A 12,432-nucleotide genomic window follows, 5' to 3' on the forward strand; every position below is an offset into this window, starting at 1 on the left:
CTCAACCTCCCACAGCATATGGAGCGCAGAAGCGACTGCTTGGTGCTGTCTTTGCTTTTCCTGCCTAGGGCTTTCTTCCACCTACTCCCTCTTTCTGTTTCAAGTACAACAAGGTAGCATGCCATAGCCTGTAACTGCTGTCATGTCAAAGGTAGGATGAGGACAGCAGTTACATATGTCTGCTTACTTAGTGCAATGGCTCCACAATTAACTGTTAGAAGAACTTTCCTTTTCTACTTAACTATTGTCATCTTTTTCTTTTCTTTTTTTTAGTTATCCATGCAGGATTGCACAATAAAAAGCAGTCTGTGACAGTCTATGACTATGTGTGAGTGTACATGCATGAGTCTTTGGTAATGTAGGTGATTCCTGTAAGAGGCAGTAAATCATGCCCGAGCTGTGTGTGTGTGTGGGGAAACCTGCCACACGTCTAAAGAACCACTATCGGCTCAGGTGACTCATCAGATTCACACGCCACATAAAAATGCAGGCTGGGTTGAGGCTCGGGTCTGCTCTGTGATCACGGGTTACAGGTGTTTGTTTAAAGCATCCAGGCTTTGAGGCAGCATCTCACCATTGGAATTTATGGAATGTGTCTCAATATACTTTTACATCTAGTTTAATTCAGTGAATTAGAGTGTGGGATGGTGTAAACAACTTTTAAAGCGTTCTTGGTGGGCCGCACTTCAGTGTGCTTTGCTTTGTATGGTATTTTTGCTGAAGTAATGTTTATTGTAGTGAAACAAGCTGATGCATTTTTTTTTATTTTTATCCTTTAAAAATATTTTCAAATGTATTCCGAAATAAGAACTCATGGGACTGTTCTCCACATCACATTTTTTAATATGCATAAGTTGAATTGACATGTTTTTTTTTTCCATCACTCATCACTGTCTGCTTTTAATTATTAAAAATGATCAGTAGCATAAAAATCAGCAATTAACATCAAGATGAGTCTTGTGAGCCCTGGAGAAATGAGGTTATTCCAAACGCTTCTGTTTGTTTTGAAAACCTATACCACACCCGCACTGCAAATATTTCCCATCAATTTGAATATTAGGTTTGTCTCATGATCAGGCACTTTACAGACTCTTTATGAGCATGCAATTTCTGGGTGGGACACTTTACTCCGGGTTAAAAATAAGAGTGCAGTAACAGCCCTCTAACCATTTTCCCTCTGCTGATGTAGATGTGAAGAGTATTCAGCTCATAGAGAAAAGAAACTACCATGGAAAAGAAACAGAAAAATCTAAAGAATATAAATCATTTTCAGTCAGGAACAGAAAACTCTAGAGAATATAAATCATTTGGAACATGTAAAGCAGACACTACAGAAAATAGGAAATATAACAGAGAATAATAGAGCCTTATAGAAAAGAGTTTGATGAGACTCAAAATAAAAAATCTAAATAAATCCTTATACTTATTATGGTTATGTAACATTGATCAGTCTCACACCTTTAGCCCAGATTCTGGTTATAAATTACACAATTTAAATATTAAAAAAAAAAACCATAGCATTCTCCCCTTTTCACTCCATTTATTTGTTGTATACTAGTATTTTATGTACTGGATAACACACGAATAACTATTATATTTTCGCAATAAATTCTGCTCGGCACAGCTTATTGAAAACGTGGAGAGATGAACAGACAAGTACAGTGATTTATTGTAGCAGGTTACATCTGTAAAACGCCAGGCAAGTTTACACTGTGGTAGCCTCTGAATTAACATGCTTTCAGAAAAGAAAAACACGACGCTTGTAACAGGATTCTGTTCGCTGGCAGCTCACTGAGTGCGACTACAAATAGGTATCAGAGTTTAAGGTGGGAATGGACTGTATTTAACAGTCAAGAACTTTTGCAGCCTTGTACAATTTACCTCAGCGGAGTCCAAGGCACCTCCGTGGCGAGAGAAACTCAAGATGTGAGGTAATATTTCCGCAAGGATGTTTATATTCAACGTGAATTGTTCGGTATGGTCTGTAAGGTATAATTTGAACGAAAGTAGATATTTTTCTTTAGCTGTCCAAAATGAGTCTACATCTTCCAGTGACCTCGAGGGCCTTTCTTGTGGTGTCTCGTCGACTGTTTTTGGAGTTGCAGCTTGGAAGGAAAATAAAATCACCCTCGGAATAGGCAGAGGGGGGAAATGTTTAATATCAAATGGCACACTTACAAGCAAAACACCCATTAAAAATAACTCTCGAGTAGGAGATTAAATCAAATTTTTAAAACACAAAATGAAAGCAGCCAAGGCACAGTGCAATGACATTATTTTGTTAAAGGAGATATTTTAGCTTGGTGGCTTAACCACTGCAAACCCAGGCAAGTTCTCCTTTCTGCCATTTTAATCAAGAACTGCATCCAGGGTAAACACAAGTCTACCTACACAGCAGTTCAAAACACCAGCTTCTCTTGGGAATGGGAGCAATGATTTCCAAGGGATTTTTTTTCCCCCACACACAATTTTAATTAGCTGGTTAAGAGCAGGGGAGTCAGATGCTGTATGTATGAGTGTCTGCTCAATCCTTTGGCCTGTGCTCTTTTTTGACAAGATGACTGTTTTTGATACAATTATTTGCTCATGTTAACTTTGTGTGGCATTTAGTCAGTTGAGAGACATTTTCTTGCATTACTTTTTGCATCGCTTCTGCAGAATTTTCCTTTATTCTTTGAAAGGGGACTCTGTAAGACGACTGACACTGTGGCTATGTGATTCAAGACCATTCCCTATTCAAATCACAGTGTACTATTGTTGAAGATCATGTTTAGTATCCTTGCTCTATTACCCTCTCATCTCTTGCTCACATTGTCACCAGCTGCAATTGCAAAACAGGAGAAGAGAAGGATTTCATGACGAAACTGACATTATCACTCTCTGTGAATGTAAATGGGTCTGTGTGGTTAGATAAATGAACATGTTAGTGAAGCACATGTAAGTAATCCCATACTTCAGGCAGGCCCATGGGGATTTGCAAACAACCTCCATCTGAAGGGTACAGTACACAATATTCCTATTGAAAGACTGCTTTTGAAGGGAAGGACGCACAAAAATGCTACTTGAGAGACGAGCCTTTACGAAACTGTGATCTACAGTACAGTGAACAATTGGATGAACAAAAAGCGCTCTGTCTTCACAAAAAGTCTTTTGGCAAGGCTTGTATGACAGTTAATTGGCATCCTCACATGATATGACGAGGGGATCGAGATGACTCCCTTTTCAATTTGCCATAATACAATAGTACCCATAACCCATTTCTTTGCCACAGCAAGTAACTTCAGTAAGATGGATGAGCGTATGGATCTTATATTGCTTGGATTTGCCCCAGGAATGTCAAAAAACACCAAGTTCAGCCATTGCATTTCTTAAATAACATCTAGTAATATAAATGATTGCTGAAGGCTTCTGCACTTTATATTGCTTATTGCATTTATTTTGCTTATGAAATACAGTATATATGGAAATAAACATTCTAGCAGACTTGGCATTACAATAGACCAAACATTGGCGCATAGCTGCTGAGTGAAGGTGTATTGGAAAATGAATTAATATTGGCTATGGCCTCTGAAATGCTGACTGAGGTTTCTTTGAGAATGTTGTGTACAAATATAGCTTTTTTTTTGTTTTAAAGAACATACTAGTGGATTTCATGAAGGAAATATATACATAGATACGTGTGTTAATGATTAATGTTTAATTATAAGGCTTTAAAGAGGTATTGAAAATGAGGCACTGTTTCTTAATCTACATAATTAAAAAAGTCAAACTTATTAGGAGACCCCTTTTGGTATATTAGGAGCATTTTCATAGAGGTTTTGTAAAGATTCAGTAGTGCCAGGAAAAACAATAAAAAATGTCACAGCAAATGCAGCCATTCACCAAATTGTAAAAATTGTATATAAATATTTTTTTAAGTAAAGGTCTTTTCTGTACCATATCCCTTCACGCACACATGTGCGCAAACAAATAATATGATTTTCTCATCCCCACTTTGTCACATGCTGAAATGCAAACACTTGTAGTGTGAGAACATTATTGAATTCACGAACTCATAATTATAATTTAACTTTTTAAATTATAATTTTAAAATTTTTTTTGTTTTGTGCTATTGTTTTTAATTCAACCTTGCACTATAAAACTATAAAAAAAAATAATTTGTACTATTAAAAACAATATAGCAATATTAATAAAATCTGTTCTTTCATCTCTCGCCTTTGCATTTTTGCATTTAAATTTTAAAACTCTGCAAATCTTCTAAACTTTATTATGTTTACACCAAAATTGTTTCAGACATCTCTCATATTTTCTTTCTTCCTTTCATTGCCTACTTCATGCCTCAAAAATGAGGTCAAAAATTTTTTGACAGCTTAAGTACTCTTGGATTACTTAGATTGGTGTTTTGGTCAAATTTGTTAACATAGTGCTGAATTCACATTTCCCTTTTTAGAGAAGACTCTCAATGAATCCATTAAAATTTGACTTGGAAAGCATCACATATGAGCTCAATTTGTGAAGACAGAAAAAGACTTCGTAGACTTGTACCTATTATGTGCAATATGCAAATTATTAGAGGATAACCTGGTACTTTTAGCCACAGAACCAGTGTGCTAAGCTAGCTAGCTCGCTATCTTAGATCATGGTATTCGTGAAGAACAGTTTAATTGTTATGGTATGTTTTTGACAGGTTTGGCTACTTTTAAATTATGTGGAAAATATATGCAAAATAGATGCACACATTCAAATATTTCAGAATCCCACAGTGTAAATGAATAATGGAAAAGGGCACAGAAACATGAATACACTTTTATCCTCATTACAAATTTTCATTCTGTAAAATTCAATTTCTAAACACCCCACAACCCATAACCCTTACTCTGGTAAATCGGTATAATATAAAGAAAGCTATATATTTCATACAGTCATGTATATTTGAACCTCAGGCTGCTGGAGCTGATGCTATTGATAGGCTTTACTATCAGCTTGAATATATCAGTAATGCACTCACTGAGCACTTTATTAGGAACACTATACTAATAATAATGATTGATTGGTGTTAACAGGCCCAAGGTGTGCCAAGAAAACATTCCCCACACCATTATACCACCTCCACCAACCTGGACTGTTGACACAAGGCAGGTTGGGTCCATGGATTCATGCTGTTGGCACCAAATTCTGACACTTCCATCTGTTTGCTTCAGCAGAAATTGAGATTCATCAGACCAGGCTACATTTTTCCAGTCTTCAGCTGTCCAGTTTTGGGGAGTCTGTGCCCACTGCAGCCTCAGCTTTCTGTTCTTGGCTGAGAGAAGGGGACAAAGTGGTCTTCTGCTGTTGTAGCCAATCCGCCTCAAGGTTCAACATGTTGTGCATTCTGAGATGCTTTTCTGCTCAATTGTTCAGACTGGTTATCTGCGGTACTGTAGCCTTTCTTTCAGTCTGGCCATTCTCCATTGACCTCTCTCATCAACAAGGTTTTTCTTTATTGCTCCATTCTGAGTAAACTCTAGAGACTGTTGTGTGTGAAAATCCTAGTAGATCAGCAGTTATAGAAATACTCAAACCAGCCCGTCTGGCACCAACAATCATGCCACGGTCAAAATCACTGAGATCACATTTTTTCCCCAATCTGCTGGTTGATGTGAACGTTACCCAAAGCTGCTGGCCCGTGTCTGCATGATTTTAGGCATTGCACTGCTGCCACATGATTGGCTGATTAGATAACCGCATGAATGAGTAAGTGTACAGGATTTCCTAATAAAGTGTTGGTGAGCGTATATCACAATTTGTATGTTGAGTCTGTAACTATTCAGCAACTGTATAGTTGACTAACACCATGTTTATTGTTAGCTAGCTAGCATCCATGTGACTTGAATTCCATGTATTATTTGCACTTCACAGTCCAGGATCATCAGCTTTAAAGGATTATTTTGCAGCATGTGTAATGTGTGTAACAGAGAATATAGATACAGACTCCTTACTAATGCGTAGATGCATGTAAAGCTAATGTTGCAGTTCTCTTTATAAGAGACTAATTGAAACCAAACATCCATAGGTTGAATAACAAATGTCTCAATTATTTGGCATATACAAATTGTCATAAAGCATATTGTTCACCTAATGGCAATTGTTAAGTCACGTAAAAGTCAAATGCTTGTAGAAAATTGTGTCTTCATATTTCGTGGTAAAAAAGCTAGCCATAAAAACAGTTTCTCTTGATCACCTTACATGCTGAGTTAACAAGATTTCTTACCGTTTTGGTTTTGTTGGCAGCTCCATATGGTGTGGTTTGTGTGGACAGCTGCAAGGGACACTTATGACATGCAGAAATGCATCACAACTTTCATAACTTTAATAATTTTTATCAAGAGATAAGTTTAGGATGGGAATTGTATAATCACTTTGATCATCAGCACCATCCACATCCACATGAGGTACATGTCACTCACTTCATTTAAATAGGAACCTCATCGTTATTATGACTGATTACTTTCCATTCTTACATTGGTGTTGAAATAATCTTTTAAAGCCTGGCACTCACTGTCTGAGAAAAGCACACTTAGCTAGCAAGGTTTTAGGCATATTTATGCAGACTGGCTGTGTTTACAGCTGTGTTTGTTAAACTGGCTCCGTACCCAATATGATCTTTGCAGGCAGACAGCCTAGGCAAGGTTAAAAAAATAAAAATAAAAATAAATTAAAAATCCATGACGTATTTTGGTGAAATATACACTTGAAGTGTCAGATTATTTTATAGTCAGAAATACCCAATTTGGCCAACCTGATTTGTCTTTTTTGGCCACAGCACATCCAGTGGGTTTTCCCAGGTTGCCACACAATTCCTGGGTTGATGATGTCCTTCACATGGCAAAGATCCTTAATGAATTAGTTATCAGTTAAAGCATTTGACCGTCTTTAAAAGGCTTCTAATAGAACCTCTTACAAACACAGATGCTTGCATATAGACCATCCCTCAAGTCATACGGAAGACACGCACCAAACTGCTTCTCTGTACTGAAACTCAGGTGGTGAACCGAGTCACTGGCTGTCTTCACCAAGCATCTATGTATTAATTTAAATGTTTACAAATCCCTTCAATGTTTTATTGCTGAACTTTTCTCTAACAGGGTTTTAGCTTGATTGTATTCTTAGTCCCTGACCTATTACACTGACCTGTGGCATGAGTATATATTTCTGATGGAGACTACAAAGCATTTCTGTAAGGGCATCTGCGCAATGCTGTAAATGTAAATGTAAACCTCAGAATTCTATTACACATGCTTTAAAAACATTTGTAAAATAATGGATAAAGAAGTTCTCAACAATGTTGCCCTGTACAATGTAGTCTCTGATGATGAGAGGCATTACTGATCTTCAGGGCTTGTTATCAGATGCAGACATGGATTATGAGGCAGTGAAGAAGTACGTGATTTCTCTGACTTAGCAAAGAGCAATTAAGGAGAAGGAATGTATTTATACTCGAAGGATAGAAGATTTCACAAGGCAGAGACAGAGAGATTTGGTGAAAGACTGCCGTGATTTGCTCAGACTTGTATGAAATGCTGTGCTGCAATGATTTATGATAATGGCCTGGAAAGCCCTATTCTGTCGGTTTATATCAACATACAATATGCTTACACATTCATTTTACATTCATTATTAGAATCTGTTTTATCAATTAAAATCATGTGAACAACTGTTTACCATTAATGTACTTTGTGTGTGTGTGTGTGTGTGTGTGTGTGTGTGTGTGTGCGTGTGCGTGCATGTGTGTGTATAAAGGGATGTGGTACAAAAACGACCTTTATTTTAAAAAAAAAATATTTAGATATCATTTTTTTACAATTTGGTATTTGGTATTGGTGACATTTTTATTTCAGTCTTTTGAGGTTTTATTTTCGTGTCAGATGGAGAGCAAGACTTTTAATTTAAAGTTTTTTTTGTCATATACTTTCAGTAAACATAGGGTTCATTGATCAAACAGTATAAAGTAATATAGTGTATCTAAAAATACTTCTAAAGGATGATTAAACTATTACCTAGTTATGCTGATTTTTAATGATGTGTTGTACAGCAAAACTTTACAGACATTAGTTACAAAAAATATTCTTTGAGCCTCAGGACACCCAGACACTCTAATTACAGGTTTAATTTTCAGCCGTAAAAGCATCACTTATGAGTGTTACTAATAGTGTTATTACCTGCTTGTGACAAATGGTATGTGCTTATGTGATCTCTGATTCTGAAAATATGAAGAAAAGTCACTAAGCGTACCATTACATTAGACTAAATTAGGAGTAACAGATTCATTTTAACTGTCTATGCAGGATAAAAGGCAGATTATCACTGTGATGCAAAGCTAAACCTGAGATAATTGTATACCATTCATTCATTCATTCATTCATTTTCCCTCTGCTTTTTCTGGTGAGGGTTGCGGGAGTAACAGGCTCAGAATGTCAGCCCAGGCTCCAAACTTCTACTGGTGCATACACAGATACAACAGTTTTCCCTCCTGAGGTACAAAATCTCATAAATGCTACCCCCTTGTCTGCTGGGAAAAACTTCAACTGCAAGGGCCTGGGACTGGTGAGTATTCCCACATACACCTGAGGCCTATCTCCTGTGGGAACTCCAGCGTAGGAGAGAGAGACCATTTCCAATCAAGAACTTTAGTACCAGAGCCCATACTGTGTGTATGTAAGGCAGACCATGTCTAGTCCAAACTTTTCCATCTCACATACTATCTCGGGTTCTTTCCCTACCAGCAAAGTGATTCCACAGTTACAAAGATTTCAAGTTCACGCTGTGCGCAACCAGTTTACGTGGCCGGCCCAGTCACCAGCTTGCCTGCAGGTATCACCCCCCAGCCTGGCTCCAGGGATGGGTCCCAGTAACCCTAATGCACATTTCAAGTTAATGTGGGTCTTTAGGATTGCTCTTTGTCTGACGTCTCTGCTCAGATCTGTTCCTTACAGGCAACATTGAGCTCCTGGTGACACAGCCTTGAGCTTCACCAAAGTACACAAGCCCCATCCCAATGATAAGAGCTCGATCGATGAAGGGATATTGTATAATAGATATAGTATATATGATGGCAATATTTAAGAGCAATCTTCTTTACTTCCCAGCAAAAATTTGATGTTTTAATATGATTTTTTTTAAATAAAGTGGATCTGCCTATAATGGTTCTGTTTGAGTTCTACTCTTCTGCCTTTACCTCTTGTCAGGCCTGACGGGTCATAAAATATTTTTTTTCTCTCTTGCTAAACATCCAGCAGTTCAATTAATCCATCTCTCTCACAAGTAGCAATCTAAAAACACCCTGGGTTATGTTTTTTTCTTTTCACCTATGGCAGACTACAACTCAGAGTCCTTTCATCACAATGAATAAGAGCTCATAAATAAGAACTCTAAATATAAGTTTCCTTTATTAGTTTGTTAGACTAAAAAAACAGATTTCTTCGCCCAATAGGGGCTCGGATGCTGGATGTTTGGTGATCAGTGTGTTCTGAATGCCTTCCTTTCAAGCATTTTTTTTGCCTGTAGTGGTGATTTTGGCCTTTGACCAGAACTGTACCTTCAGTATGTAATACTCAAATATTTATCCTGCTGCTATATTGAGATGGAAATATGGGATGATGATTTAATGGGCACAAGAAAGAGCCCGCCCTGGTGCCAACAATCCACCGTACTGGTGGTCTGTTCATACTCTAAAGTTCACACACTTCAGGACTGTTTTATCACCCTGAGAGGTCATGATTCAACAGTAAGTATGACACTCAGTCAGCTAGTGTTGGACTGGATAAAGAAGACGCCTGCAGAGAGCAGTCTCCGTTGCTATACTAACTGCCGTTGATAATCATGGATGTCTGAATGTTGGATTACACTGCTGCTGAATTCATAGGGATTTTAATTAGTTTGGATGGAAACATGTTATACTTTGTAAACATCAGGTAGACTGGAAAAGAACTCTATGAATATCAAAGGTGACTTTTCATTTATTGCAATGTCTGTCTGGTCTAAGGCCAAAAAAGCTGCGGATTTGGATCCACAAACATATTTGCTTTTACTAGTTATTAACCGTTCCTTAAATAACTGACCTTAATTCATTATGATATGCAAGACATAAAACAACATTGACCACTGAAGTGTTTCTTTTCTCCTCAAACCTTGAACCTTTGGAGGTCTTTCTTTTCTCCATAAACATTTTTGTTCCAACCAGACTTAATCTGGACTACAAATAGATATTTTAACATTTACAAACGCAAAAACACACCAACTTAGTGTTTTTGTTTAGTCCTGCAAAAAGTACCAACCTCTCCTAAAAATATGTCTTGAGGGAATTTCCTGGTTTCCTGTGTCAAGTGGTGAGAAACTAAATAAACTGATTTTCCAGGGCTGAAATGATACATTCTGCTCATCACCCAAATCAAGTTTTTAGCACTATATTGACATTATATTGATATTTCTCTTCCTACTATAATACATTACATTGAATATGATTAAACAAACCTTTCAGCACAGACAGGAATTTATATATCAATCGAAGTGTGCTTTGAATTGAAAACACTGAAGTCATTAAATGTTATATTGCCACTGAAGCATAAAACCTGCTCATCTCTGACGCGACTCTTTTTTTTTTTTTTTTTTTCTTAATACACCCAGCAATTCAAATAGTCCATATAAAACACAGTCATTTAAAATGAATGCTCAGGGCACAGGAGAGGACAGCATTCAAGAACCTTAGCACTTATTTCTTCAGTTTGCACTCGTGTCGCTGTTAATATTATTGGGTGGCTCTTTTGTTGGAAAAGCTTTGAGTTGAGAACTGATATTCTTGGATTGCTTGCTTTGGAAGTATAAGAGCAAACCTTGGAGGGCTTTGGACTCCGGATGCAGTGTTCATTTCAAACGAAACTCTATTATTACTAACCTTTCAAGGAAACGTGTTATTTTATTCTCTTTAATATTTTCCCTATTTTATGATTACGCTTATGTGTGTGGTCAATAAGGCAGAGCTCACATACCTCTGTGATTCTCCTCAGAGAACGGTGAAATAGCCTACAATGCCTGGGTGGTCATAATGAATGACATTTGACATTTAAAATGGTTTGTATTAATGGTAATTTATTACATCATTTGTTCATCTTTTTGTAATTTCTCTTTCAGTCGACATGCTAACATCAGTGGTTTTAATGTTTTGGTACATGTCTTGCACTTAATCATTTAGTAACGCTGAATTTTTTATGGGTCAGATGTACAGGGAGTAGCAGCTCTCAGTAGTAGAAGTGCAGTCTTTTTCTCCTAAAAGCTGGCACTTCCAAGTGCCTCATCAACATTCTGTTTGAGTTGTGTAAATGACAATGACTTCCCCTAGGGTTGCAGTGACACTGATTTACTGTATATACAAGTTGCCTTATGTATAAGGTCGCTGTTTCTTGGTTGTAGCATATATTCTTGACATTGCTGTTTATATATGTATAATTTATTACACAGAATTGGACAAGCTGCTTTAGTCTTTTAACAGCACATAAAAGAGCAATGCATTACTGCATATACTTTCAGTGTTCGTTCTGAGCAGAATAACACGATAACAGAAGAAAAGCAATAGAATTTTAATGCTTTCAAATGTTAAATACTGAAATTGCTACTGAAAGCATAATGGACCAGTGCAGCTCACTCATTATTAACAGTAATTTCTGAGGAAAAGGACATAATAAAACACTTGAGTGGAACTAATAGTGAATTAGCTGAGCAAATTGTGTGAGCTTAGTTTCAAATCAAATCATTCAAGCCAATGTATGCTTTCTCAAAGCAATCAAAGAAAATGAATGTTTGAAGAAGGGAGGATGACATCAGTAAAGACAGAAAAGATAAGGCAGAGATAGATAGTGATGATAAATGTGTCCTTGAGTCACAAAAAGCATCTACATTTTTGACAGATGTTCTGAGCTACAAAATTGAGCTATTTGGAACATAAAATTGCAACTTGCAAAATTACTGTATGGTCTTTGAAACAAATTTTGGAGAAATTTTCTGTATATTTATTTGTATGAAAACTCTCTTTCACACTGTCAAAAAAAAAATTCCTGAATTTACATAAAGAAGGAAATTCTGCTGTAATCCCTGCAAAGTATACAGCTAGAAATTAAGATTCACTGGGGTTCTTTAATGCCTATATTTTCCAGCTCACATATGGTTTCGCTGCTGTAGTCCTGACTATGCTGTTGGCTGATGAGAGAGAGTGCTATCTCTAAGCTCTTGGTAAACCAGTGGAATCATTGGCTAATGCGAGTAATCAGGTCCAGACTGTGGGCCACGTGTCTCTGGTCATATTGCAGACCTCCCAGACCTGAGCGGGGATTAACTTCACAACCACCCCCTGTCCTCACTCTCCTTTGATTTATGCTTGTGCATTTGATGATATGGTAC

General features: G+C 37.1%; 1 long non-coding RNA gene across 2 annotated transcripts in view; it reads left to right on the forward strand.

Moving 5' to 3' along the window:
* Positions 1-12,432, forward strand: part of LOC113545369 (uncharacterized) — a 45,603-nt gene that overhangs the window by 12,090 nt on the left and 21,081 nt on the right. The gene's annotated exons all lie outside the window — the stretch shown is intronic.

Source organism: Pangasianodon hypophthalmus, chromosome 19 (genome assembly GCF_027358585.1).
Source record: "Pangasianodon hypophthalmus isolate fPanHyp1 chromosome 19, fPanHyp1.pri, whole genome shotgun sequence".
Classification (NCBI taxonomy): Eukaryota; Metazoa; Chordata; class Actinopteri; order Siluriformes; family Pangasiidae; genus Pangasianodon; species Pangasianodon hypophthalmus.